This window comes from Nicrophorus vespilloides, unplaced genomic scaffold (assembly GCF_001412225.1).
Source record: "Nicrophorus vespilloides isolate i.1.1-1 unplaced genomic scaffold, Nicve_v1.0, whole genome shotgun sequence".
NCBI classification, from domain to species: Eukaryota; Metazoa; Arthropoda; class Insecta; order Coleoptera; family Silphidae; genus Nicrophorus; species Nicrophorus vespilloides.
The window spans coordinates 1,073,847-1,079,993 of NW_017100112.1; positions in this window are offsets into that span (position 1 = coordinate 1,073,847).

Sequence of the window (6,147 nt, forward strand, 5' to 3'; positions counted from 1 at the left end):
TTATTTGTTCGATTTTTGAATACATTTCGGAAATAGTGATACGAGTTTTAAGTTTTTCGAATATCAAAACCATCGACCCAAATTATATAGTAGTAGCAATTGATAATATTTGTATGTAAGTAACTAAATATTTTTTTATATTTTCATTTTATTTTACATTTTTTCTGCAAGGAAAGTTTCAAAAGCGGAAACGTGTAATGCCAGTTAGACACGGCCAGTCAAAAGCAAACTGGTAACGATTAATAATTAACGAGCACAGAGATTGTGAGTTATGTAAGTGAGGTCCGCTACATGACTGCACACTAAGTGGCTGAAAACTGAAGCGGCCCAAATGTTATCTCTGCACGCAACAGCGTGGATTTAGGCCCACAAGGATGAAACCAGGAAAAAAAAGAGAGAGAGAAAGAGAAGAAATTCACGGGAGAATATAGGGAGACAGAATGGAATACCGCCGTTGTGCAGGATGCTTTATTTATTAGCCACGAAACATTCTCTGGATTTAAATCAAACTCTAACTCGATTACCCTGATAATTATGCGCTTTCCTATACAAAACGTACGTTTTCCAGAAAGTTAACTCCACAAAATAAAATTACATTTGTGATAGTGTATTAAAAGTGATACAATTTTTAGTATATCTAAAATAATTTTCTTCAAAATCATAAGAAATATAGCTTTATTCTAAATATTGATATTATCTAATTGATTTCATAATATATTGATTGTCTGTTGTAAGAAAACTATTTTCTATTAAAAACATATTTTCAAAACTAAGACTTTCTTAGCTGAAATTAATCACATCCTCGTGCAATTCATATTTTATAGCTCTTGATTGAATAATCACATAACATCAGTGAAGTGACCTAGAAATAAGAAGTATATAAAATTACATAACGAAAAATACAGCAACAATAATTTATTTAAAAATATAAACACATAAGTAATTTTATTTATATAAATAATATATAGAAAGAAATCAGTTAAATTAATTATATAAAAATACGATTAAATTGAATATGTAAATATTTCATCACTTTCATTTGAATTCAAATTACGAGGAAAATAATCATAACATTGACAGAATTCCTTTAAAACTAACATAATGCCTATATATTTGTGAAAACCATGAATTTCTTTCTTGCCAAATCCATTTTTCTATGAGATTTGTATAAGTTTTACGGTATTTTTGTAATGTTTCAAATATTCGGTAATACTTACTCATCATTATCTCAGTATTAAAATAATGTACGATTTTGAAATATTTTCTGGGTCTTAAACTGTTTCTTACTACATTACAATAGTCTTACTATTGTAAATTGCAATTTCTCATTTCTCAGCGAAACAAATATTTCTTAATTATTATTGAATAATTCTATATAAAATCATTGGAAACTGAAATTTAAAATGAAGTAATCGTATTATCGTATCAACTTGTTTTTTTTTATCAAAAATATAATAATTTAAGGAAAACATTTTTTTATGGATTACTCAATTTTTATTTATTTTTTAATCTTTTTTTTAGAGACGTGTAAATATTGTGGATGTTGTGAAACGTTTCGTGAGCTTATGTAATAGAGTTAGCGGAACGGTTCTCGAGCAGTTTGCATATTCAAAAAGGAGCCAAATTGAATCCGTTCGAGTTAGGCTATGAATATTGATCCGCTCTTCGCAACTTATGTGCATGTTGACGTTATTGCGTTTTATTCGTATAACCAATTTATCGGAAAATTCTGCAAAACGACGGAACTGAACTGAACCGAACCGTAACGGAAACGACTTCGGAATAACGTATTGCGTGTTTCCTTTGAAATTAGCCAATCAACAGACCAAAAATAAAGTCGTACATAATGAAAGTCCTCCAATAAAATTGGGAGCTAAGAGATAAAAATCATTTATTTATAAATCCCATATCTTACCCGGCAACCATTAAACCGATCATTAACATAGAATTGCTCCTTTTACATTTACAGCTCGTAATGATGCGTTTCGCCTCTCTTAAATAATCGATGCGTATTGACATACGAGTTGACGAATTTCTTTCTCTCCTTCTTCATCTCTTATTTTGTTTCATTCACTCTTTCTGCATCTCTCTCTTTCACTCTCCATTCGTTCGCAATAAACTTTAACGTCCCCGAATTTATGGATCCATTAACTGGAAATAAATTAAAGCTGACTGTACGTGGCAAAATATTCAATATTAAAATAGTTGGCTGTTCTATTGATCGGAGAGCTTCAAGAGGGATGCCGTGCTGAACTGAGCTGAGCTGAGCTGACGGGCATCGTCCGAGAGCAGATTGACCACTCGCTGATTGTATTTCTCCTGGGAATCCGGAACACAAAGCGAAACGCTCCCGCTAAATATGATTTTCGCGGAAAATCCTGACGAATTAGACCACATTTCCACAGAACATTTTTTTTTCCTTCACTAAAGGGGGATTCATTTTTTTTATTCTTCTTCTGTTGTTCATCCCCATGCAACATAAAAAAACGACGTATATATATAGATATATGTATTTATATATATGTACACGTAAACCTTAACGTAACTCTCCCAAAATGGTATATAAAGGCTGATAAATAACGTGAAGGATAAACATAAATATGGATTGTTCTCAAATGTTCATTCATACACAAATTAATGTTATATAATCTAATTTATCCGAAAATATATTTATACTATTCAATATTTTTTTGGAAAAATGATTACTAAGTTTATTTATAATTTTGATCAAAGGGCTTTCGACCATCTTATTACAATTTTATAAAACATTTGAATCATATACTAATTATTTTTCTTGTTAGAAATATGAGTTTACATTTTTAACATAATATACTCTTTTAATAGTATTACAAAATTCTATCAATACTTAATTATTGAATTTAAAAACTATTATTTTAGAACTTATTACTATATTTTATAGTGATTATACGTATTTTGTATATATACAAAATAATATCAATTTATCATTTATCAGTATTTTTCTTATTGATACTGATTTCTTAAATTTATAGACCCAAGAAATTTCTAGACAACTACGCCAACTGAATCAAAATTAAATAATTTGGCCTATCAGTATTCATGTTTTGACATACCTACCAAATTAAAGAATAATGCCTCTTCCCTAGACATTTCCTAGAAAATTATAATAATGGACCACTAGGCATGTTCAAAGCCCCTCGAAGAGTTAATAGGAATTTTTTATACGTATAAAATAGGTTATGGTATATATCAATTATTTTCTTGTTGTTAAAGGATTTATAAATAAAATGTAATTTGTGAGTGATTTATTACTAATTATAGTTTCATATTTGTTTCAATTTGTGTAAATGTATATTTGCTGTTTCATTTGTATAACTTCTTACTAACTCTTTAAAAAAGATGTACAAAAAAATAAAATAGGAATTTACATGCTAAACATAATAAGGGTTGGCAGAGAGGCGAGTTGCAATGTAATATTTCCATCTGCAAGACTATAAAGTTCCAATAAAGGAACCACCACCAGCATAAGAGAGAAAAAAATGTTTGCTCGGAGGTCAGCAATAATTGGACGCCTGAGTGTGCCAACCAGTTTTACAGGTACGTAGCTGGAAAAGATTCGACCCTGGCGGGCAGTTAGAGAAACACGAAGAGACCAGTGGGATGCCAGCAACAGAGAAACCCACCGACCCTCATCCCGAAAACAACCCCCGCCGTCTCATCGCCGCACCCTCAACCTCCTCTACGTATGCCTTATTAATCTCTTTTAAAGGCCCTCGGAATAACTGTTGCAATAATGCCAGCAAACACACCGGAATGTTATCGTTTCCCGGTTATACGCCCATCGACTTTAAAAGCCAGCGTCTGCAAAAATAATACAACCCTTAACGGTGAATATTTAAGCTATTCCGCACACAAAACTAAACAAAAACCAAATTGATGATAAATAAACACAATTCCAAATGGGAAAACCGTTTCTGGTCTTTCTGTTCGGATACTTTTACACTTTCACAATTACACACAACACACGCATTTGCTGTACTTCAATAAAGTAAAGTAAAAACTATTTTAATTGAAAACGTTAATTAATGAATTCGTAAAGCGGAGGCGCCGGGCACAACCGAATCCTACAAGAATATCTATACATATTTCTAAATATAAATATATAAAATTTCCATTTGCAAAATGGCGCTTCATAAGAAATTCAGGAGCGGACAGTCCGTCTGCATATATATGTAGTGGAGGAGGAGGTGGATGATGCTGCCGCAGCCCTAGGTTGGACGTGACAAAATCTCCGCAGGGACTTTAAACCGGCATCTGTTGGAACAAGGGAAAATATTGCTGGAAATACCTTTAGGTGATATCTACATATTTTATAGGTGGACTACACTCGGGTTCCGACGAAAATGATGACGACTTCGGGAAAGGAAAGAAAAGAAAGGATACTACAGCGGTTTGCAGACAAGAAACACAACGAAAGGAAATAAGTCTTGAGGAAACATACAGGTTACAAGAAAAATTGATGTCGGCGGGTGAATAGAATATATCGTTTTTCATATACAAGGGACACGTACATATAAATATAACATTTTAAAATATTATTTATAAATATTTTCTCCGATATTCCTTGTCCTTATTAATATTTCGTATTAGATACATACATTTATAATAACTTATAAAATAAATTAATAAAATTTAGAAAAATTCAAAGATAAATAAAAAGCATTACAAAATAATATATACTTTAATCAAATTTTAAAGATATATAACTTAAACTTACTGAGCTGTTACTACTTAATAATATTAATATATAATACTTATTTACAAATTCTATTAAATAAATCATAATCATTTACAAATATATCAATTGACTTTAAAGTAAACTTTAAACTTAACTGTATTAGTTTAGTAAGTTAGTTAAATGTAGATTTAAATTTTCTAGTTTAAAGCAGTTTCAGATCTGAATTCTAAGCAGATCTGAAATTGAGTAAGAGTTCTGACGGTCCGGACGATCCAAGTTGCGTCCAGAGTTATAAACAAATTCGATCTCTTCCATTCCTCCGTATGTAAGCTAAGTTATTTTTTTGTATTCTTTACAAACTACATTATGCAAAATCCCCAATTTGCAACATGAAAACATCGAATAGAATGAAAAGGAGATACGGAGGGTAAAAGCAGTGGGGTACTTGTAGGAAGCGGCGCGGTTCACATGGGGGGCGGCGATCTTAAGAAGGGGGCCTAGCGGAAAATTCCGTAACACGACACACATTTATTTATTTGACAATAGGCTCACGTAAAACGGTAATATAATTTGAGAATACCGAGCGGCGATCTGTCTCGTGGGGTGGGGGGCGAGACGCTCCACCCTCTTCATCCTCCTCCACCACCGCCACCCGGACACACGCGTGGGGTGGATGGATGATACTTCTGGCATTAGCATCTCCACAGCGCGCGAAGGGCCCCCCTTGTTCCATCCCTATTTTAAAATGTCGCACCGGGAAGGGTGCAAAAAGAATGCTGGCACGTAGAAGAAGAAGTGAAAAAAAGAGAGAAGACAGGCGATATGATAGGGATGAAAGCGTGGGGGCGGCGCGCGAGAAGGGATCAATCATGCTGCACGGTGAATTTCAATCATACGCTCGCAGTAATTTTTGAATGCTACCATAACATATGCAAGCTGATACAGAAGGTAATATATTACGGAAAGACGCCATAGTCAGTATTTCCATCTTCAGATATAGAGTTTTATATGCATGTTATACTATTATACATGTATATAATCTGCAGGTAACCTATTATACATGTATATAATCTGCAGGTAACTTAATATAGCATTCTATTTTATCCGATGACCTTATGTCATCTTCCTGGCACCTTCATGATTCTGCGTTCATAAAACTTCTGGTCCTTATCAGCAAAAAACTGATCAAGTACGATTTTAGGTCATCATATTCAGTGAAAGATTTACCATTCAAAGACTTTTGCAAACTTCGAAATAAATGGTAATCGGATGGTGCAAAGTCAGAGCTATATGGAGAATGCGACATTGCTTCCTAACCAAGCACCAACAACTTTCCACGAGTTACCAAAGATTTGTGATGATGTACATTGTTTTGATGGAAAACGATTTATGAATTGTGACCATTTTTATCCAGTTTTTTTTTAGTAATT